This window comes from Pimephales promelas, chromosome 19 (assembly GCF_988280905.1).
Source record: "Pimephales promelas chromosome 19, fPimPro1.hap1.1, whole genome shotgun sequence".
Classification (NCBI taxonomy): domain Eukaryota; kingdom Metazoa; phylum Chordata; class Actinopteri; order Cypriniformes; family Leuciscidae; genus Pimephales; species Pimephales promelas.
The window spans coordinates 29466580-29490787 of NC_142787.1; the positions used below are offsets into that span (position 1 = coordinate 29466580).

The 24208-nt window shown below is 38.7% G+C and overlaps 2 long non-coding RNA genes across 3 annotated transcripts; both read left to right on the forward strand.

Annotated features, from left to right (window-relative positions):
* The first annotated feature begins 16276 nt into the window (after nucleotides 1-16276).
* LOC120469533 (uncharacterized) lies at nucleotides 16277-18743 on the forward strand. The gene is made up of 3 exons (XR_005620402.2): nucleotides 16277-16482; nucleotides 17901-17987; nucleotides 18063-18743. It is a non-coding gene; the product is annotated as an uncharacterized LOC120469533 (long non-coding RNA).
* A 1251-nt stretch (nucleotides 18744-19994) lies between these two features.
* Nucleotides 19995-22743, forward strand: LOC120482997 (uncharacterized). 2 transcript variants are annotated; one of them, XR_016147817.1, is made up of 5 exons: nucleotides 19995-20713; nucleotides 21342-21389; nucleotides 21906-21995; nucleotides 22078-22107; nucleotides 22618-22743. It is a non-coding gene; the product is annotated as an uncharacterized LOC120482997 (long non-coding RNA). The 2 variants fall into 2 exon arrangements; XR_016147816.1 differs by having other exon boundaries at nucleotides 20005-21389.
* Nucleotides 22744-24208: the final 1465 nt, after the last annotated feature.

A 24208-nucleotide genomic window follows, 5' to 3' on the forward strand; every position in this document is an offset into this window, starting at 1 on the left:
TCTAAGTCTCATGGCCCTCTATCATAATCCAGAGTTTCGAGAAAATTGGGGATACTTAATTTTTCGCCCCCAAAAAAAAAACGTAAGGGGTAACACTGTCGTTTTTTTTTCTGGTCGAAAGTTTGAGTTTCCATTTCTCAGCTCTGGAAGGGTCTAGAGCCTCCATTTTTGCACTCAGGTCTAAGTCTCATGGCCCTCTATCATAATCCAGAGTTTCGAGAAAATTGGGGATACTTAATTTTTCGCCCCCCCAAAAAAAACGTAAGGGGTAACACTGTCGTTTTTTTTTCTGGACGAAAGTTTGAGTTTCCATTTCTCAGCTCTGGAAGGGTCTAGAGCCTCCATTTTTGCACTCAGGTCTAAGTCTCATGGCCCTCTATCATAATCCAGAGTTTCAAGAAGATTGGGGATACTTAATTTTTCGCCCAAAAAAAAAAACGTAAGGGGTAACACTGTCGTTTTTTTTTCTGGTCGAAATTTTGAGTTTCCATATTTCAGCTCTGGAAGGGTCTAGAGCCTCCATTTTTGCACTCAGGTCTAAGTCTCATGGCCCTCTATCATAATCCAGAGTTTCGAGAAAATTGGGGATACTTAATTTTTCGCCCAAAAAAAAAAACGTAAGGGGTAACACTGTCGTTTTTTTTTTCTGGTCGAAATTTTGAATTTCCATATCTCAGCTCTGGAAGGGTCTAGAGCCTCCATTTTTGCACTCAGGTCTAAGTCTCATGGCCCTCTATCATAATCCAGAGTTTCGAGAAAATTGGGGATACTTAATTTTTCGCCCAAAAAAAAAAAACGTAAGGGGTAACACTGTCGTTTTTTTTTCTGGTCGAAATTTTGAGTTTCCATATCTCAGCTCTGGAAGGGTCTAGAGCCTCCATTTTTGCACTCAGGTCTAAGTCTCATGGCCCTCTATCATAATCCAGAGTTTCGAGAAAATTGGGGATACTTAATTTTTCGCCCAAAAAAAAAAACATAAGGGGTAACACTGTCGTTTTTTTTCTGGTCGAAATTTTGAGTTTCCATATCTCAGCTCTGGAAGGGTCTAGAGCCTCCATTTTTGCACTCAGGTCTAAGTCTCATGGCCCTCTATCATAATCCAGAGTTTCGAGAAAATTGGGGATACTTAATTTTTCGCCCCCCAAAAAAAACGTAAGGGGTAACACTGTCGTTTTTTTTTCTGGTCGAAAGTTTGAGTTTCCATTTCTCAGCTCTGGAAGGGTCTAGAGCCTCCATTTTTGCACTCAGGTCTAAGTCTCATGGCCCTCTATCATAATCCAGAGTTTCGAGAAAATTGGGGATACTTAATTTTTCGCCCCCCCAAAAAAAACGTAAGGGGTAACACTGTCGTTTTTTTTTCTGGACGAAAGTTTGAGTTTCCATTTCTCAGCTCTGGAAGGGTCTAGAGCCTCCATTTTTGCACTCAGGTCTAAGTCTCATGGCCCTCTATCATAATCCAGAGTTTCAAGAAGATTGGGGATACTTAATTTTTCGCCCCCCAAAAAAAACGTAAGGGGTAACACTGTCGTTTTTTTTTCTGGTCGAAATTTTGAGTTTCCATATTTCAGCTCTGGAAGGGTCTAGAGCCTCCATTTTTGCACTCAGGTCTAAGTCTCATGGCCCTCTATCATAATCCAGAGTTTCGAGAAAATTGGCGATACTTAATTTTTCGCCCAAAAAAAAAAAACGTAAGGGGTAACACTGTCGTTTTTTTTTTCTGGTCGAAATTTTGAATTTCCATATCTCAGCTCTGGAAGGGTCTAGAGCCTCCATTTTTGCACTCAGGTCTAATTCTCATGGCCCTCTATCATAATCCAGAGTTTCAAGAAGATTGGGGATACTTAATTTTTCGCCCCCCCCAAAAAAACGTAAGGGGTAACACTGTCGTTTTTTTTTCTGGACGAAAGTTTGAGTTTCCATTTCTCAGCTCTGGAAGGGTCTAGAGCCTCCATTTTTGCACTCAGGTCTAAGTCTCATGGCCCTCTATCATAATCCAGAGTTTCAAGAAGATTGGGGATACTTAATTTTTCGCCCCCCAAAAAAAACGTAAGGGGTAACACTGTCGTTTTTTTTTCTGGACGAAATTTTGAGTTTCCATATTTCAGCTCTGGAAGGGTCTAGAGCCTCCATTTTTGCACTCAGGTCTAATTCTCATGGCCCTCTATCATAATCCAGAGTTTCAAGAAGATTGGGGATACTTAATTTTTCGCCCAAAAAAAAAAACGTAAGGGGTAACACTGTCGTTTTTTTTTCTGGTCGAAATTTTGAGTTTCCATATCTCAGCTCTGGAAGGGTCTAGAGCCTCCATTTTTGCACTCAGGTCTAAGTCTCATGGCCCTCTATCATAATCCAGAGTTTCGAGAAAATTGGGGATACTTAATTTTTCGCCCCCAGAAAAAAAACGTAAGGGGTAACACTGTCGTTTTTTTTTCTGGTCGAAATTTTGAGTTTCCATATCTCAGCTCTGGAAGGGTCTAGAGCCTCCATTTTTGCACTCATGTCTAAGTCTCATGGCCCTCTATCATAATCCAGAGTTTCAAGAAGATTGGGGATACTTAATTTTTCGCCCCCCAAAAAAAACGTAAGGGGTAACACTGTCGTTTTTTTTTCTGGTCGAAATTTTGAGTTTCCATATCTCAGCTCTGGAAGGGTCTAGATCCTCAATTTTTACACTCAGGTCTAAGTCTCATGGCCCTCTATCATAATCCAGAGTTTCGAGAAGATTGGGGATACTTAATTTTTCGCCCCCCCAAAAAAAACGTAAGGGGTAACAGTGTCGTTTTTTTTTCTGGTCGAAATTTTGAGTTTCCATATCTCAGCTCTGGAAGGGTCTCGAGCCTCCATTTTTGCACTCAGGTCTAAGTCTCATGGCCCTCTATCATAATCCAGAGTTTCAAGAAGATTGGGGATACTTAATTTTTCGCCCCCCAAAAAAACGTAAGGGGTAACACTGTCGTTTTTTTTTTCTGGTCGAAATTTTGAGTTTCCATATCTCAGCTCTGGAAGGGTCTAGAGCCTCCATTTTTGCACTCAGGTCTAAGTCTCATGGCCCTCTATCATAATCCAGAGTTTCGAGAAAATTGGGGATACTTAATTTTTCGCCCAAAAAAAAAACCGTAAGGGGTAACACTGTCGTTTTTTTTTTCTGGTCGAAATTTTGAGTTTCCATATCTCAGCTCTGGAAGGGTCTAGAGCCTCCATTTTTGCACTAAGGTCTAAGTCTCATGGCCCTCTATCATAATCCAGAGTTTCAAGAAGATTGGGGATACTTAATTTTTCGCCCCCCCAAAAAAAACGTAAGGGGTAACACTGTCGTTTTTTTTCTGGTCGAAATTTTGAGTTTCCATATCTCAGCTCTGGAAGGGTCTAGAGCCTCCATTTTTGCACTCAGGTCTAAGTCTCATGGCCCTCTATCATAATCCAGAGTTTCGAGAAAATTGGGGATACTTAATTTTTCGCCCAAAAAAAAAAACGTAAGGGGTAACACTGTCGTTTTTTTTTTCTGGTCGAAATTTTGAGTTTCCATATCTCAGCTCTGGAAGGGTCTAGAGCCTCCATTTTTGCACTCATGTCTAAGTCTCATGGCCCTCTATCATAATCCAGAGTTTCAAGAAGATTGGGGATACTTAATTTTTCGCCCCCCAAAAAAAACGTAAGGGGTAACACTGTCGTTTTTTTTTCTGGTCGAAATTTTGAGTTTCCATATCTCAGCTCTGGAAGGGTCTAGAGCCTCAATTTTTGCACTCAGGTCTAAGTCTCATGGCCCTCTATCATAATCCAGAGTTTCGAGAAAATTGGGGATACTTAATTTTTCGCCCAAAAAAAAAAAACGTAAGGGGTAACACTGTCGTTTTTTTTTCTGGTCGAAATTTTGAGTTTCCATATCTCAGCTCTGGAAGGGTCTAGAGCCTCCATTTTTGCACTCAGGTCTAAGTCTCATGGCCCTCTATCATAATCCAGAGTTTCGAGAAAATTGGGGATACTTAATTTTTCGCCCAAAAAAAAAAAACATAAGGGGTAACACTGTCGTTTTTTTTCTGGTCGAAATTTTGAGTTTCCATATCTCAGCTCTGGAAGGGTCTAGAGCCTCCATTTTTGCACTCAGGTCTAAGTCTCATGGCCCTCTATCATAATCCAGAGTTTCGAGAAAATTGGGGATACTTAATTTTTCGCCCCCAAAAAAAAACGTAAGGGGTAACACTGTCGTTTTTTTTTTTCTGGTCGAAAGTTTGAGTTTCCATTTCTCAGCTCTGGAAGGGTCTAGAGCCTCCATTTTTGCACTCAGGTCTAAGTCTCATGGCCCTCTATCATAATCCAGAGTTTCGAGAAAATTGGGGATACTTAATTTTTCGCCCCCCCCAAAAAAAACGTAAGGGGTAACACTGTCGTTTTTTTTTCTGGACGAAAGTTTGAGTTTCCATTTCTCAGCTCTGGAAGGGTCTAGAGCCTCCATTTTTGCACTCAGGTCTAAGTCTCATGGCCCTCTATCATAATCCAGAGTTTCAAGAAGATTGGGGATACTTAATTTTTCGCCCCCCAAAAAAAACGTAAGGGGTAACACTGTCGTTTTTTTTTCTGGTCGAAATTTTGAGTTTCCATATTTCAGCTCTGGAAGGGTCTAGAGCCTCCATTTTTGCACTCAGGTCTAAGTCTCATGGCCCTCTATCATAATCCAGAGTTTCGAGAAAATTGGGGATACTTAATTTTTCGCCCCCCAAAAAAAACGTAAGGGGTAACACTGTCGTTTTTTTTTCTGGTCGAAATTTTGAGTTTCCATATCTCAGCTCTGGAAGGGTCTAGAGCCTCAATTTTTGCACTCAGGTCTAAGTCTCATGGCCCTCTATCATAATCCAGAGTTTCGAGAAAATTGGGGATACTTAATTTTTCGCCCAAAAAAAAAAAACGTAAGGGGTAACACTGTCGTTTTTTTTTCTGGTCGAAATTTTGAGTTTCCATATCTCAGCTCTGGAAGGGTCTAGAGCCTCCATTTTTGCACTCAGGTCTAAGTCTCATGGCCCTCTATCATAATCCAGAGTTTCGAGAAAATTGGGGATACTTAATTTTTCGCCCAAAAAAAAAAAACATAAGGGGTAACACTGTCGTTTTTTTTCTGGTCGAAATTTTGAGTTTCCATATCTCAGCTCTGGAAGGGTCTAGAGCCTCCATTTTTGCACTCAGGTCTAAGTCTCATGGCCCTCTATCATAATCCAGAGTTTCGAGAAAATTGGGGATACTTAATTTTTCGCCCCCAAAAAAAAACGTAAGGGGTAACACTGTCGTTTTTTTTTTTCTGGTCGAAAGTTTGAGTTTCCATTTCTCAGCTCTGGAAGGGTCTAGAGCCTCCATTTTTGCACTCAGGTCTAAGTCTCATGGCCCTCTATCATAATCCAGAGTTTCGAGAAAATTGGGGATACTTAATTTTTCGCCCCCCCCAAAAAAAACGTAAGGGGTAACACTGTCGTTTTTTTTTCTGGACGAAAGTTTGAGTTTCCATTTCTCAGCTCTGGAAGGGTCTAGAGCCTCCATTTTTGCACTCAGGTCTAAGTCTCATGGCCCTCTATCATAATCCAGAGTTTCAAGAAGATTGGGGATACTTAATTTTTCGCCCCCCAAAAAAAACGTAAGGGGTAACACTGTCGTTTTTTTTTCTGGTCGAAATTTTGAGTTTCCATATTTCAGCTCTGGAAGGGTCTAGAGCCTCCATTTTTGCACTCAGGTCTAAGTCTCATGGCCCTCTATCATAATCCAGAGTTTCGAGAAGATTGGGGATACTTAATTTTTCGCCCCCCAAAAAAAACGTAAGGGGTAACACTGTCGTTTTTTTTTCTGGTCGAAATTTTGAGGTTCCATATCTCAGCTCTGGAAGGGTCTAGAGCCTCCATTTTTGCACTCAGGTCTAAGTCTCATGGCCCTCTATCATAATCCAGAGTTTCGAGAAAATTGGGGATACTTAATTTTTCGCCCAAAAAAAAAAACGTAAGGGGTAACACTGTCGTTTTTTTTTCTGGTCGAAATTTTGAGTTTCCATATCTCAGCTCTGGAAGGGTCTAGAGCCTCCATTTTTGCACTCAGGTCTAAGTCTCATGGCCCTCTATCATAATCCAGAGTTTCGAGAAAATTGGGGATACTTAATTTTTCGCCGAAAAAAAAAACGTAAGGGGTAACACTGTCGTTTTTTTTTCTGGTCGAAATTTTGAGTTTCCATATCTCAGCTCTGGAAGGGTCTAGAGCCTCCATTTTTGCACTCAGGTCTAAGTCTCATGGCCCTCTATCATAATCCAGAGTTTCGAGAAGATTGGGGATACTTAATTTTTCGCCCCCCCAAAAAAAACGTAAGGGGTAACACTGTCGTTTTTTTTCTGGTCGAAATTTTGAGTTTCCATATCTCAGCTCTGGAAGGGTCTCGAGCCTCCATTTTTGCACTCAGGTCTAAGTCTCATGGCCCTCTATCATAATCCAGAGTTTCAAGAAGATTGGGGATACTTAATTTTTCGCCCCCCAAAAAAAACGTAAGGGGTAACACTGTCGTTTTTTTTTCTGGTCGAAAGTTTGAGTTTCCATTTCTCAGCTCTGGAAGGGTCTAGAGCCTCCATTTTTGCACTCAGGTCTAAGTCTCATGGCCCTCTATCATAATCCAGAGTTTCAAGAAGATTGGGGATACTTAATTTTTCGCCCCCCAAAAAAAACGTAAGGGGTAACACTGTCGTTTTTTTTTTCTGGTCGAAATTTTGAGTTTCCATATCTCAGCTCTGGAAGGGTCTAGAGCCTCCATTTTTGCACTCAGGTCTAAGTCTCATGGCCCTCTATCATAATCCAGAGTTTCGAGAAAATTGGGGATACTTAATTTTTCGCCCAAAAAAAAAAACGTAAGGGGTAACACTGTCGTTTTTTTTTTCTGGTCGAAATTTTGAGTTTCCATATCTCAGCTCTGGAAGGGTCTAGAGCCTCCATTTTTGCACTCATGTCTAAGTCTCATGGCCCTCTATCATAATCCAGAGTTTCAAGAAGATTGGGGATACTTAATTTTTCGCCCCCCAAAAAAAACGTAAGGGGTAACACTGTCGTTTTTTTTTCTGGTCGAAATTTTGAGTTTCCATATCTCAGCTCTGGAAGGGTCTAGAGCCTCAATTTTTGCACTCAGGTCTAAGTCTCATGGCCCTCTATCATAATCCAGAGTTTCGAGAAAATTGGGGATACTTAATTTTTCGCCCAAAAAAAAAAAACGTAAGGGGTAACACTGTCGTTTTTTTTTCTGGTCGAAATTTTGAGTTTCCATATCTCAGCTCTGGAAGGGTCTAGAGCCTCCATTTTTGCACTCAGGTCTAAGTCTCATGGCCCTCTATCATAATCCAGAGTTTCGAGAAAATTGGGGATACTTAATTTTTCGCCCAAAAAAAAAAAACATAAGGGGTAACACTGTCGTTTTTTTTCTGGTCGAAATTTTGAGTTTCCATATCTCAGCTCTGGAAGGGTCTAGAGCCTCCATTTTTGCACTCAGGTCTAAGTCTCATGGCCCTCTATCATAATCCAGAGTTTCGAGAAAATTGGGGATACTTAATTTTTCGCCCCCAAAAAAAAACGTAAGGGGTAACACTGTCGTTTTTTTTTTTCTGGTCGAAAGTTTGAGTTTCCATTTCTCAGCTCTGGAAGGGTCTAGAGCCTCCATTTTTGCACTCAGGTCTAAGTCTCATGGCCCTCTATCATAATCCAGAGTTTCGAGAAAATTGGGGATACTTAATTTTTCGCCCCCCCCAAAAAAAACGTAAGGGGTAACACTGTCGTTTTTTTTTCTGGACGAAAGTTTGAGTTTCCATTTCTCAGCTCTGGAAGGGTCTAGAGCCTCCATTTTTGCACTCAGGTCTAAGTCTCATGGCCCTCTATCATAATCCAGAGTTTCAAGAAGATTGGGGATACTTAATTTTTCGCCCCCCAAAAAAAACGTAAGGGGTAACACTGTCGTTTTTTTTTCTGGTCGAAATTTTGAGTTTCCATATTTCAGCTCTGGAAGGGTCTAGAGCCTCCATTTTTGCACTCAGGTCTAAGTCTCATGGCCCTCTATCATAATCCAGAGTTTCGAGAAGATTGGGGATACTTAATTTTTCGCCCCCCAAAAAAAACGTAAGGGGTAACACTGTCGTTTTTTTTTCTGGTCGAAATTTTGAGGTTCCATATCTCAGCTCTGGAAGGGTCTAGAGCCTCCATTTTTGCACTCAGGTCTAAGTCTCATGGCCCTCTATCATAATCCAGAGTTTCGAGAAAATTGGGGATACTTAATTTTTCGCCCAAAAAAAAAAACGTAAGGGGTAACACTGTCGTTTTTTTTTCTGGTCGAAATTTTGAGTTTCCATATCTCAGCTCTGGAAGGGTCTAGAGCCTCCATTTTTGCACTCAGGTCTAAGTCTCATGGCCCTCTATCATAATCCAGAGTTTCGAGAAAATTGGGGATACTTAATTTTTCGCCGAAAAAAAAAACGTAAGGGGTAACACTGTCGTTTTTTTTTCTGGTCGAAATTTTGAGTTTCCATATCTCAGCTCTGGAAGGGTCTAGAGCCTCCATTTTTGCACTCAGGTCTAAGTCTCATGGCCCTCTATCATAATCCAGAGTTTCGAGAAGATTGGGGATACTTAATTTTTCGCCCCCCCAAAAAAAACGTAAGGGGTAACACTGTCGTTTTTTTTCTGGTCGAAATTTTGAGTTTCCATATCTCAGCTCTGGAAGGGTCTCGAGCCTCCATTTTTGCACTCAGGTCTAAGTCTCATGGCCCTCTATCATAATCCAGAGTTTCAAGAAGATTGGGGATACTTAATTTTTCGCCCCCCAAAAAAAACGTAAGGGGTAACACTGTCGTTTTTTTTTCTGGTCGAAAGTTTGAGTTTCCATTTCTCAGCTCTGGAAGGGTCTAGAGCCTCCATTTTTGCACTCAGGTCTAAGTCTCATGGCCCTCTATCATAATCCAGAGTTTCAAGAAGATTGGGGATACTTAATTTTTCGCCCCCCAAAAAAAACGTAAGGGGTAACACTGTCGTTTTTTTTTTCTGGTCGAAATTTTGAGTTTCCATATCTCAGCTCTGGAAGGGTCTAGAGCCTCCATTTTTGCACTCAGGTCTAAGTCTCATGGCCCTCTATCATAATCCAGAGTTTCGAGAAAATTGGGGATACTTAATTTTTCGCCCAAAAAAAAAAACGTAAGGGGTAACACTGTCGTTTTTTTTTTCTGGTCGAAATTTTGAGTTTCCATATCTCAGCTCTGGAAGGGTCTAGAGCCTCCATTTTTGCACTCATGTCTAAGTCTCATGGCCCTCTATCATAATCCAGAGTTTCAAGAAGATTGGGGATACTTAATTTTTCGCCCCCCAAAAAAAACGTAAGGGGTAACACTGTCGTTTTTTTTTCTGGTCGAAATTTTGAGTTTCCATATCTCAGCTCTGGAAGGGTCTAGAGCCTCAATTTTTGCACTCAGGTCTAAGTCTCATGGCCCTCTATCATAATCCAGAGTTTCGAGAAAATTGGGGATACTTAATTTTTCGCCCAAAAAAAAAAAACGTAAGGGGTAACACTGTCGTTTTTTTTTCTGGTCGAAATTTTGAGTTTCCATATCTCAGCTCTGGAAGGGTCTAGAGCCTCCATTTTTGCACTCAGGTCTAAGTCTCATGGCCCTCTATCATAATCCAGAGTTTCGAGAAAATTGGGGATACTTAATTTTTCGCCCAAAAAAAAAAAACATAAGGGGTAACACTGTCGTTTTTTTTCTGGTCGAAATTTTGAGTTTCCATATCTCAGCTCTGGAAGGGTCTAGAGCCTCCATTTTTGCACTCAGGTCTAAGTCTCATGGCCCTCTATCATAATCCAGAGTTTCGAGAAAATTGGGGATACTTAATTTTTCGCCCCCAAAAAAAAACGTAAGGGGTAACACTGTCGTTTTTTTTTTTCTGGTCGAAAGTTTGAGTTTCCATTTCTCAGCTCTGGAAGGGTCTAGAGCCTCCATTTTTGCACTCAGGTCTAAGTCTCATGGCCCTCTATCATAATCCAGAGTTTCGAGAAAATTGGGGATACTTAATTTTTCGCCCCCCCCAAAAAAAACGTAAGGGGTAACACTGTCGTTTTTTTTTCTGGACGAAAGTTTGAGTTTCCATTTCTCAGCTCTGGAAGGGTCTAGAGCCTCCATTTTTGCACTCAGGTCTAAGTCTCATGGCCCTCTATCATAATCCAGAGTTTCAAGAAGATTGGGGATACTTAATTTTTCGCCCCCCAAAAAAAACGTAAGGGGTAACACTGTCGTTTTTTTTTCTGGTCGAAATTTTGAGTTTCCATATTTCAGCTCTGGAAGGGTCTAGAGCCTCCATTTTTGCACTCAGGTCTAAGTCTCATGGCCCTCTATCATAATCCAGAGTTTCGAGAAAATTGGGGATACTTAATTTTTCGCCCAAAAAAAAAAACGTAAGGGGTAACACTGTCGTTTTTTTTTTCTGGTCGAAATTTTGAATTTCCATATCTCAGCTCTGGAAGGGTCTAGAGCCTCCATTTTTGCACTCAGGTCTAAGTCTCATGGCCCTCTATCATAATCCAGAGTTTCGAGAAAATTGGGGATACTTAATTTTTCGCCCCAAAAAAAAAAACGTAAGGGGTAACACTGTCGTTTTTTTTTCTGGTCGAAATTTTGAGTTTCCATATCTCAGCTCTGGAAGGGTCTAGAGCCTCCATTTTTGCACTCAGGTCTAAGTCTCATGGCCCTCTATCATAATCCAGAGTTTCGAGAAAATTGGGGATACTTAATTTTTCGCCCAAAAAAAAAACATAAGGGGAAACACTGTCGTTTTTTTTTCTGGTCGAAATTTTGAGTTTCCATATCTCAGCTCTGGAAGGGTCTAGAGCCTCCATTTTTGCACTCAGGTCTAAGTCTCATGGCCCTCTATCATAATCCAGAGTTTCGAGAAAATTGGGGATACTTAATTTTTCGCCCAAAAAAAAAACGTAAGGGGTAACACTGTCGTTTTTTTTCTGGTCGAAATTTTGAGTTTCCATATCTCAGCTCTGGAAGGGTCTAGAGCCTCCATTTTTGCACTCAGGTCTAAGTCTCATGGCCCTCTATCATAATCCAGAGTTTCGAGAAAATTGGGGATACTTAATTTTTCGCCCCCCAAAAAAAACGTAAGGGGAAACACTGTCGTTTTTTTTTCTGGTCGAAAGTTTGAGTTTCCATATCTCAGCTCTGGAAGGGTCTAGAGCCTCCATTTTTGCACTCAGGTCTAAGTCTCATGGCCCTCTATCATAATCCAGAGTTTCAAGAAGATTGGGGATACTTAATTTTTCGCCCCCCAAAAAAAACGTAAGGGGTAACACTGTCGTTTTTTTTTCTGGTCGAAAGTTTGAGTTTCCATTTCTCAGCTCTGGAAGGGTCTAGAGCCTCCATTTTTGCACTCAGGTCTAAGTCTCATGGCCCTCTATCATAATCCAGAGTTTCAAGAAGATTGGGGATACTTAATTTTTCGCCCCCCAAAAAAAACGTAAGGGGTAACACTGTCGTTTTTTTTTTCTGGTCGAAATTTTGAGTTTCCATATCTCAGCTCTGGAAGGGTCTAGAGCCTCCATTTTTGCACTCAGGTCTAAGTCTCATGGCCCTCTATCATAATCCAGAGTTTCGAGAAAATTGGGGATACTTAATTTTTCGCCCAAAAAAAAAAACGTAAGGGGTAACACTGTCGTTTTTTTTTTCTGGTCGAAATTTTGAGTTTCCATATCTCAGCTCTGGAAGGGTCTAGAGCCTCCATTTTTGCACTCATGTCTAAGTCTCATGGCCCTCTATCATAATCCAGAGTTTCAAGAAGATTGGGGATACTTAATTTTTCGCCCCCCAAAAAAAACGTAAGGGGTAACACTGTCGTTTTTTTTTCTGGTCGAAATTTTGAGTTTCCATATCTCAGCTCTGGAAGGGTCTAGAGCCTCAATTTTTGCACTCAGGTCTAAGTCTCATGGCCCTCTATCATAATCCAGAGTTTCGAGAAAATTGGGGATACTTAATTTTTCGCCCAAAAAAAAAAAACGTAAGGGGTAACACTGTCGTTTTTTTTTCTGGTCGAAATTTTGAGTTTCCATATCTCAGCTCTGGAAGGGTCTAGAGCCTCCATTTTTGCACTCAGGTCTAAGTCTCATGGCCCTCTATCATAATCCAGAGTTTCGAGAAAATTGGGGATACTTAATTTTTCGCCCAAAAAAAAAAAACATAAGGGGTAACACTGTCGTTTTTTTTCTGGTCGAAATTTTGAGTTTCCATATCTCAGCTCTGGAAGGGTCTAGAGCCTCCATTTTTGCACTCAGGTCTAAGTCTCATGGCCCTCTATCATAATCCAGAGTTTCGAGAAAATTGGGGATACTTAATTTTTCGCCCCCAAAAAAAAACGTAAGGGGTAACACTGTCGTTTTTTTTTTTCTGGTCGAAAGTTTGAGTTTCCATTTCTCAGCTCTGGAAGGGTCTAGAGCCTCCATTTTTGCACTCAGGTCTAAGTCTCATGGCCCTCTATCATAATCCAGAGTTTCGAGAAAATTGGGGATACTTAATTTTTCGCCCCCCCCAAAAAAAACGTAAGGGGTAACACTGTCGTTTTTTTTTCTGGACGAAAGTTTGAGTTTCCATTTCTCAGCTCTGGAAGGGTCTAGAGCCTCCATTTTTGCACTCAGGTCTAAGTCTCATGGCCCTCTATCATAATCCAGAGTTTCAAGAAGATTGGGGATACTTAATTTTTCGCCCCCCAAAAAAAACGTAAGGGGTAACACTGTCGTTTTTTTTTCTGGTCGAAATTTTGAGTTTCCATATTTCAGCTCTGGAAGGGTCTAGAGCCTCCATTTTTGCACTCAGGTCTAAGTCTCATGGCCCTCTATCATAATCCAGAGTTTCGAGAAAATTGGGGATACTTAATTTTTCGCCCAAAAAAAAAAACGTAAGGGGTAACACTGTCGTTTTTTTTTTCTGGTCGAAATTTTGAATTTCCATATCTCAGCTCTGGAAGGGTCTAGAGCCTCCATTTTTGCACTCAGGTCTAAGTCTCATGGCCCTCTATCATAATCCAGAGTTTCGAGAAAATTGGGGATACTTAATTTTTCGCCCCAAAAAAAAAAACGTAAGGGGTAACACTGTCGTTTTTTTTTCTGGTCGAAATTTTGAGTTTCCATATCTCAGCTCTGGAAGGGTCTAGAGCCTCCATTTTTGCACTCAGGTCTAAGTCTCATGGCCCTCTATCATAATCCAGAGTTTCGAGAAAATTGGGGATACTTAATTTTTCGCCCAAAAAAAAAACATAAGGGGAAACACTGTCGTTTTTTTTTCTGGTCGAAATTTTGAGTTTCCATATCTCAGCTCTGGAAGGGTCTAGAGCCTCCATTTTTGCACTCAGGTCTAAGTCTCATGGCCCTCTATCATAATCCAGAGTTTCGAGAAAATTGGGGATACTTAATTTTTCGCCCAAAAAAAAAACGTAAGGGGTAACACTGTCGTTTTTTTTCTGGTCGAAATTTTGAGTTTCCATATCTCAGCTCTGGAAGGGTCTAGAGCCTCCATTTTTGCACTCAGGTCTAAGTCTCATGGCCCTCTATCATAATCCAGAGTTTCGAGAAAATTGGGGATACTTAATTTTTCGCCCCCCAAAAAAAACGTAAGGGGAAACACTGTCGTTTTTTTTTCTGGTCGAAAGTTTGAGTTTCCATTTCTCAGCTCTGGAAGGGTCTAGAGCCTCCATTTTTGCACTCAGGTCTAAGTCTCATGGCCCTCTATCATAATCCAGAGTTTCGAGAAAATTGGGGATACTTAATTTTTCGCCCCCAAAAAAAAACGTAAGGGGTAACACTGTCGTTTTTTTTTCTGGTCGAAATTTTGAGTTTCCATATTTCAGCTCTGGAAGGGTCTAGAGCCTCCATTTTTGCACTCAGGTCTAAGTCTCATGGCCCTCTATCATAATCCAGAGTTTCGAGAAAATTGGGGATACTTAATTTTTCGCCCAAAAAAAAAAAACGTAAGGGGTAACACTGTCGTTTTTTTTTTCTGGTCGAAATTTTGAATTTCCATATCTCAGCTCTGGAAGGGTCTAGAGCCTCCATTTTTGCACTCAGGTCTAATTCTCATGGCCCTCTATCATAATCCAGAGTTTCGAGAAAATTGGGGATACTTAATTTTTCGCCCCAAAAAAAAAAACATAAGGGGTAACACTGTCGTTTTTTTTTTGGGGCGAAAAATTAAGTATCCCCAATTTTCTCGAAACTCTGGATTATGATAGAGGGCCATGAGAAAATGTTGCTTGCTTCTGTGTTTGGATTGAAGTGCTGCCATGCTTCTCTTAAATGTAGAATTTTTTTAAATATAATTACTACATGCAGAGCTTTACTGGCATTTGATTGGATGACAAGCGTCCAATCTCATGGACTGCAGGCTTTAAACTAGGTGAAATGCTCCAGAAGTTAAAAAAGGGGGCTGACATGTAATGTCCATTGTAATGGACACAGGGTCCGAATGGGTTAAGAAGAGTGATCATTTATGCAAAAATCAAATGAAAAGTATAAATGTGATAAAAGGGGTGGAATTGTTGGGGAAATTTTAATCTCACATATTATATTTCATATGATTATTGGGTCTTATGTTTTTATCTGTTCACTGATGTTATGTAATAACGGAGGAATGTCTTATGGTTTTGCTATCCGTGAAGGAGGTAATTTGTCTTTCCTTTATCAGGAGTGGAGTAAGGCACCAGAGAACCGGCCGGGTCAGAGGTCATCTTAGACTGGGGAGGATAGAGAGGGTTAGCGGTAAATCTAACATAGCATGTGAATCTTAATGCTTGTGGAATTTTACAGAGAAGGCTTGAAAATCCTGAGTTTGGATTTTGGCCTGAACCCAGAGTACTCGCCCATCACAGGTTGCGATATAGTTAATGGGGAGATGGGGTGGTGGTGGGATGCAGTAAGTTTACTGTATATATTACCTCTTATTTCCTACAATATTAATTAGGTTGATTATTTGATTATTTATATCCTCTAAAAATTGTTAATTAAACATCCAACACTCAACCACATACCACACTATCAGTACACTATATACTCCAATGCACACAAAAATAAAGAGCAATAGTGAGTAGTACATGCTACATAACACTCTTCTTTAACCCATTTACCTTACTCTAAACAAAGAGGGTAGTAAACTCATTTTTAATTGAAAGCCAGCCTTGGAAAATTCATAACTAGCTGCAAGAATGACAATAAACAGGCCTGGAGCTTTCTGAACACTAGTATTTTTGAGGAAAATACAACAGTTTGTTTGCTGTTGATGCTAAAAAAAAGTCACGCTTTATAGACCATTTCACAAGATGTAAACAACACTGGTCCAGAAGCACTTCCTGTTTCAGTTTGTAACTGTTTTCTTTATTTCACATATAAAGAAAACATCTTAAAGATGTTTGTTTAACTTTTTGATTCAGTTGTATATGTTCTGTTGGTTGTATTTTATCCCAGCTTTTATGTAGTGTTAAAAAACTGAAACAGGAAGTGCTTCTGGACCAGTGTTGTTTACATCTTGTGAAATGGTCTATATTTAAAGGTAATCAGTCCACCAGTACCCTGGTGAGAAAAGTACCTTTAGCATACTTTTAAAAAAGAGTATTGTTACAGAAACAATATACTTTTTAAAGCATATACTTAAGTGCAAACTGAATGTAATGTTTTTGGACACTTATACATGTAATCACAATTTCAATCAAATGAAAATGTATTAGAGTTTACATTTATAATAAACACAATTAGCTGAATTAGAGCTTTTGACCCACTTAGGACTTAAGTGCATCTTTAAATTTAATTTCTAATTACTTCTTTTGTCTGAAATATGTTTAAATGTACTGTCGAATTTGGTGACAAGCATTTATGGTAAACTAAAATATACTTTAATGTAATTTCTATTGAAACTTGTACGTCATGTATTTAAAAATATTTGGAATTATCCACGTAATGATTTCACTTTAGAGCATTTAACATACATTCATTTTAAATGTAGTATTGAAGAACTCTGAAGAAATTATAATCAAGTATTTTACTTAGTATGTTATTCAACACATCAAAATAAGTGTACTTCTGGTATAAGTGGACATTTGAACTGATGTCGTGCCATTTCTTGGTTCTTATAACTTTCTAAAGAAAATTGTTGGCTTGATGGAGCAAGAATAACCGTCATACCAATGAATTACTGAATCTTTGGGAGGGGAGGAGTCCTGTTTGCTTCCAGATCACTGGGTTGGGATATAACTGAAATCGTTCAGTCTTTTCCAGGCAGTGACACAGGAAACACAAACGGATTTTCTTTGATTTGCATTAGTGTACTATATTAATTTCTGTATTGGATTACTTGTGCAATGATGCCACTCCAATATACGGCTGATCACTGCAATGAAGGTTACAGGTGCTTTGAACATGAAGTCAAGCTCTACAAGGTTAACCAAAGGACTTAAAAGGTAATGCAAAACTCAAAGTGGTTTGTTCTAGCATGCTGAATATTCATTGGAAGCAGTGTATGAATTGAGAAGAAAATCTTCAAATTACACATTGCCACATGTAGAAAGACAAACATGTACATACACTTCAAGCTCTCTATCGAAATCTGTGGTTGAAACTTAGAATTGCATGTTAAAGTTCACAAAGTGTAACATGCAGAGGATTTCCATGTATGGTATGCTTCATCAATCTGCGATGATGTACACGGCTAGGAAAATTTTTTTTTGCAAAAATCATAACACTGTGACAATACCGTCAAATGCCCACCTTTCTGCCATAGTGGCAATAACACAATATATCAGATATCAGCTAAAACATTACCAAGAAATTCCAACAAGCTCTATACATGAAATATAGTGCTTGAAGAATTAAGTAGCTTAGCGGACATGACATAAGCACGCAAGGACAACGAGGGCTTGGAGCCAGAAGGGCGTAAGTGGCTTTTAACAAACTTTAAAGGAGAGACAAAACAAAATTTTGACCACGCTTCAATCACCTGTATTATTAACCTTAAACCACAAACATTGCAACCACAGGCATACTTACATGAAATGAGTATTTAAGTAAAAAATGTACTGTATGGCATATTAACACAATGAGCATGTTCTAAAACATAAAAAAAAAAAGTCGCATACGCCTTTTTGTTGCTTTATTCAATACAGTTTGATTTCAGATAGTTTTTTTGGCACCATTGGATAGAGCTCATCGAGGCCTTTATTTTGATATAAAACATATATTGTCCCAAAATGCCACTTACGCCCCAATTTTGGCGCCATTTGACACGTAAATGAAACAAGGAAGACAAGATTACAAAGAAGTCAGATACATCCATTTTTGACATCCAAACTCATCAAACTGTTCCGCGACAGTTTTAGTTGGCTCTTCGTCATCTCCGTCACTGAAGCCATGGTATGTGAACCATCTAATTTCAATTGTAATGTTTATAGCTAGAAAAATTCGCTTAAATCTATAACGTTTTTACCATGATGACTCTATAACTCATTACGACGACAGCAAGCATTTACAACATGTGTACAGAGTTTACACTGCGCAGCATCTTATGACCAGATGTAAAGTTTCATAACTTTGTTTAATCAATTTAATTTCTAAAGAAACATCTTTAAATCATTGTTGGATGTATTATAGGGTGTGACACTAGAAGAAAACAGTGGAGAGATTCAGCCTGAAGTCAGTTTTGATAATACAAACTCATCTGGAGTTAGTAAATGATGTTAGTTATACAGACTATTGTTATAGATCACTGTTATGTGTTCTGTTAGAGGATGCAGAACACTGATAGCCAACTCAAAAGTTGAATTAAAATGAATTTGTATTCGCTAAAAAAAAAAAATAAAGTTCTGTTATCTTTTATTTTAAGGTTCCTTTACGACATGTGGACAACCAGGAAGCGATTTATGAAGGCATATTTGAGGAAGCTAATATATCAATTGAACCTGCTGTAAAGGTAATGAGAAGAAAGCATGGATCACGATTTTTCTAAATGATTTAAGATTCTTTACTAACAATTACACATTTTCAGCTTTCAGTGCAGTGCGAGGACGACCAACGGGGCCTTTGTGGGCAGATTGAGATTGTGTATGATGATATGTCATACTTCATCTATCTCCAACCTCAGCCTGAGCCAGATATTGATGAAGAAGGCATTGTAATCAACATGGAAGAAGATTCAGGCCAGAAATTGGATTAATGTGCAATTGATATCAACTGTAGCATGAGAATGATCAGGGGAGTAAAAGCATGAAGGACTTTTACACTATTTGAAAGGTTTAGCTGATGCATGTTCAGTAGTGTTGACAGAAAATATCAATAAGGCACTTTTATGTACAAACAGGAAATGAAGGAGTTTTTGTTTGAATTTTAAACAACGGCACATGTGTAGATTATGTTGTTCAGTTGCCAAACTCTCTAACTTAATATGAGTAAAATATATTTTCATGTATGATGAGGTGTCAAACCCACCCAATAAAATACTCTTTCTCCCTAAAACACTATGTGTATATATAATTGTGTCCCTGTTGTATTGCAAAACACTTGTGCTGCGGACCTGTGGTTGAGGGGATACAGGTAAGGTTATAGAGACAGGTTTGGCTATCTGTTATGGGTTAAGTTCTAAGGGAAGGGTCATCAGTGTAATTATAAAATAATTACATGCAGGTGTTTTTGAAATATGCTAAAAATAAAGTAAAAATGTTTGACCTTCTCCTGAAGATTGACAGTTTCCATTTTCTTTGTTTAAATACAATAAATCATTTTACTTTTGCAACAAGTGTTGGCTCACATTTCTGGGGCAGAGGACTGAAGTAACACAGTCTCATCCCAAAAAGTCATATAACTGACGTCTTGGGGCGTATTTTGACCATACGTCAATATCTGCCTTTTTAGGGCCCCCTTAAACGTCGGTAGATGGCGATCCCGGGCCGTCATACAACTGACGCTTTACCTTTAACGTCAGTTAGGTGACGGGTTAGGTTTAGGTCTGGGGTAGAGTTAGGATCCCATAACCTCATCTACCGACGTTTAAGGGGGCCCTAAAAAGGCGAATATTGACGTATGGTCAAAAGATGTCCCAAAACGTCAGTTATATGACGTCTTGGGATGAGACCGGGTTGACTGAAGCGAACCCGCCACGCTTACGTTTACGCTGTTTTGTTTTTTTTTAGTTATTTAAGTTTGTTACCCTCTCCCAACCCTAGACTGGGAGTAGGTCGTATTCGTATCAATATATGTGTTTAGACCATTTTGCAAGATGTAAACAACACTGGTCCAGAAGCACTTCCTGTTTCAGTTTTAACACTACATAAAAGCTGGGACAAAATACAACCAACAGAACATATAAAACTGAATCAAAAAGTTAAACAAACATCTTTAAGATATTTTCTTTACATGTGAAATAAAGAAAACAGTTACAAACTGAAACAGGAAGTGTTTCTGGACCAGTGTTGTTTACATCTTGCAAAATGGCTTCCCTTCCTTCCATATACAGGGAACTCTTTCCCAGTGGTCCTGTAGGAACAGCAGTGACTCCCTGGCCTAAAGTCCTGTCCCTTCTCCTCCTTAAATCACGTGGCTTCTGTCTAGACACTGGAAGGTGGCAGCACTAGTGCCGATTTCTATAGATCCCCATTCAGTCGACTTTGACCATGTCTGATGTTCTCGACTGAAAGGGAACAAACTGATATTCAAGTCACAAGGACGTAGCCCCCTCGCCACTACTGCTGGACCACCGTTGACTCCGGGGGGGCGCTCGGAGAATACAATGCTGAACCATAATGACATATTACTTAACAATTGGTTAATAATCATGTGCCCCAACAAGTAAAGTCATAACATAATGATACCTTTGCAAATCATTAGCTAATGATTTGTGCACGTTTTTATTTTATTATCGTTCAAATCACTAATTTTAGCATAGAGATTTTAGAGAAGGTATTTGGCTTCAGGAACTCCCCTAATCTACTCCAGTAAAGAAAAATCTGAAAGATGACCCACCCACATTTTTTATTTTTATTTTTTTGCTTTCAACGCCCATGCTAATTACTGATAAAAATCATCAGCATCCTGTGTTTTTGCAAGCTTGTATTAGTTTCATTTATAGCTAGATAACCACCACAGAAGCTGTTCATGGACCAGTCAATCATTTATTTTTTCACAATGTTCACATTTGTCACGGAGATCTTGAGACCAAACATTTGGAAGAACGAGAAGATCCTAGAAGACCAACTAAAGGATTGGAAGACTCTTCCCTCATCGAGTTCACGAAGAAAAGACATGAAAACAGCAGCAAACTGTGGTTGGAGTGGAAGTGATAGACACAGAAGACGGGTCACAGATAAGCTTATTTCAATTAAACTTTTTGCTTGATCAGCTTTTTATGGTTTACTTATAATGCCTGTAATAGGCATGTAATAAATGTGTAGTTGCTCTATTACACAATGTAATTTGTTTCAATAAAAGTTTGTTGCTCCTAGTGATTATATCCAGGAACAAATGTCACATATATTTATTATATAGTTAAACGATGTGTGTAATTTAAAAAGGTCGAGTACTCATAATTACATTTTTAAATTTGCTATAGTCATATACTTTTATTCGTATAGACTTGCTAGTCTTTGGAGGACCTTTGGAGGCGCACTTTCTTTATGTCTTTTGTTGAGCAGCGCCGTTATTATGGTATGTGAGTTTATATTTCCATCAAACCTATTTTATCATTGCATTATTACTAATAAAGCAGATATCGATAATATTGAGTAAACACGGAAGCATTTATTGTATGTGACATAGACAGCATCGCTACATTTAGGTGACTGCAAAAAAAATCAGGCTATTGCTAAACTGTTAGCCTTGCGGCTTTGTAAAATGCTGCATGTTGCGTGTGGTTATGTATTTAGATTCTAAAAACTGGCAAAACATTTTTTATTTAGTTGCATTTTTTGATGGCTTTTTTATCGTTTCATTGACACTTGTTCATGAAGATAATTAAACTGCTTGGATTCCTTAAATCGAGTCCTAGTGAGGCCTTTTTAATATTACACTATTGAGATTATATTTTGAATGTTATTTCATAGCTTACTTGATATGTTTGATACCTGCATTATCAAACATACTTTATGTAAAACTTGTGGTGTAATGGTTTAATTTTGGAAACCGAACGTTGGAAACCCACAAGGCCCGATCCTTATCGCAATTGCATGATAAATTTAACATTACATTACTAATTACTTGAGGAACTGCGGTTTTCAAGTCTTAAAATTCACACACTGGACTACATCATCTCTGCTTTCTTTACATTTGTTTTCAGGGATCAAAATGCTGCCATCCCCTTCAATCCACAGAGCATCAAATAAAGGTATTTGTCCTAACCCTAACCCTAACCCTAACCCTAACCCTAACCCTAACCCTAACCCCTAACCCTAACCCTAACCCTAACCCTAACCCTAACCCTAACCCTAACCCTAACCCTAACCAGTATGTGACCGTTTTGTGAAATGGTTTATAGTCTCATATTTTCAAAATGGCTGAAATTATTATACTTGTACAGCTTATCTACAGTTATGGCATTGTGCTATCCCTAATGACAATGAAATCATTATTTTTGTCACATTGCATTATGTTTAGGCCTGGTTTCACAGCAGGATTTAGATTAAACCAGGATTATTCTTATTAGCGCATTTAAGTTGCTTTTAAATAAAAAACATCACTTGTGTGTATTACAAATCATTTAAAACAGTTTTAACATGTAATTTAGTCTGAGACTAGACATAAGCCTCTGTGAAAGCGGGGGTAAATGTTTTAAGTCTTTTCAAAGCCTTTCTTTATTCATGACATGCCCTCATGACATTAACAAATAAAACTGTATATTTAGACCCCTGTCCAGTGTGTGGAAAACCCTGAAGGACTGGGTGGAGTGATAATACATGATCAAGAGACATTCACCATTAACAAGCCACACTTGGTAGGCTAACATGCTGTACTGTTTTCACTCCTAATATTGAATGACTCGCGACTTATTAAAAGACTTGTTTTGTTTTCTGCAGGTGGCAGTTCCTGATAGAGCCTTGATTAGGGTAGATATTAGATATATCCTTTGCTAATATATGTACTATATAAAATTGTTTTTGCAGTTTTCAATGGGCTCTATGCACGGCGGTATTTCCGGTGAAGGATTAGGGATGCTCGATAACTTCCGCCGATCGTAGAGTCCAATGCAATACCGAGAATTTATATTGAATTTTATACTCCATGGTTATACTAAAGAAACGTTAGTCACAAACACAGACAAAACAGACATCTCTCGTTGTGTTTATGCTTCTTTTTAAAATTATATTAAATAAACATAACTATATATAAAATCACATCTAAATGTATGAACGTTTCGTTTCAAAGACGGGAGGACAGTAAATTTAGAAGACTGCCATAATCCCGTTTCATCTCCCCAACCGGAAACTGACGAGCATCCTTGCGTCAAATGCGGAATTTATGCGTGCATATAGCCCATAGCAATGCTAAATGTTGTTGCTATTTATGTCTTGTAATCATATAGTACAACTTTACTAGTAAAGAAAATCTTCTCTTAGGGGGGAAAGCTCTGTGAGACCAGTTCTGGTTAAAGCAAGTGAAGAGGAGAAAGACAAATGCTTTCCAAGACTTGAACATCTCCACTTCCTTTAAACTTCAAATAAAGTCATTTCATTTTCACCTGACCTCTGTCATCTGTTAATAGCATTTCCCAACGAATTGAAGAGTTATTTGTTTTTTTAAGAGGTCTATGTATAGCAACCTAGAATTTGTCATGTCTCCTCCTGAATTGAAGGAACAGAAAATCAGTCGAAATCAAATATCCAAAATTCAAGTACACTAAATAGTCCAATGCACACAAACATAAAGAGCAATAGTGAGTGAGTACACTACAAAATACAGGACACCTATGCCCACCCCCACAAAAAACTCTATGGACCCTATTTTAACGATCTGAAACGCAGTGGTGGAGGAAGTACTGAATCTCAGTACTTAAGTAAAAGTACAAATACCCAGATAAATATTTACTTTAGTAAAGTAGAAGTAACACAATGACAACCATACTTAAGTAAAAAGTAAAAAGTACTTTATTTTAAATGTACTTTAAGTATTAAAAGTAAAAGTACTTGCATAACAATTTATTATCTTAATGTCTATTTTCTAATGATTAATAAAACATTTAATTCTAACTCATTCAACCTAATAGCCTACTCCTATAATGATGTTCAATAATGATGGAAAAAAATGTCACCATTTCTGAAACAAGCTTGCAATTAGGCAATATCATGCTTATCCTTACTATATGTTAATAACTATGTTTGGCAGTAAACGCGATTCATTTATGGTGTAATTCTGAACCTCTTGGCTTGCCATAATCCTAACCAAAGCAAACATATATTACACGGTGCGTTTATGCACGTAAAAACAAATTTTCGCGTATGAGTTGCATGATAAACATACTGCGTGCAAGACGCATTTAGTGTGACCGGGTTGATATACTGTATCTATGGCAACCAAACGTCACTGGTGAGACAAACGTGCAACGAACGGACGGTCAGATTACGTTTTGGCAGTGGAAAAACTGATCAGAAAATGTAATGAAAAAGTAACAGAAGTTGTAGAAATGTAGTGGAGTAGAAAGTAGAATAATTGCTGCAAAATGTAACGAAGTAAAAGTAAAAAGTATGCACTATTTATTGTAGGCCTACTTAAGTAAAGTAAAGATACGTGAAAAATGTACTTAAGTAAAGTAACTAAGTATTTTTACTTCGTTACATTCCACCACTGCTGAAACGCAAATAACTTTTAAAAGCAAGTAACTTTGTGGGCGGGTCTCGGGCGCTGTTGCTATTTTACCGGCGGGATAAATGACTCTTGCGCCCGACGCAAGTTTAAAAGGGGTTGGTCTGAAATAGCTTCATTATTCATTTAATTCTCTTTATCCTCTTGGGCCTTATCTCTGGTGCTACTGCACTTCAGAGACCGCCACTGCTAGCAGTGAGTTAACAATTTTATTTTTAAAGAAACAGTTCACCTGCTTGCGTGGTCTCTACTGGATGGTACGGACTTGCTCGCTTTTGGTCAACGAGTTGTGTCTGGAATTTGGGTCGGCTAATGCCTTGTTCACACGTACATGATTTTAAAACGTCG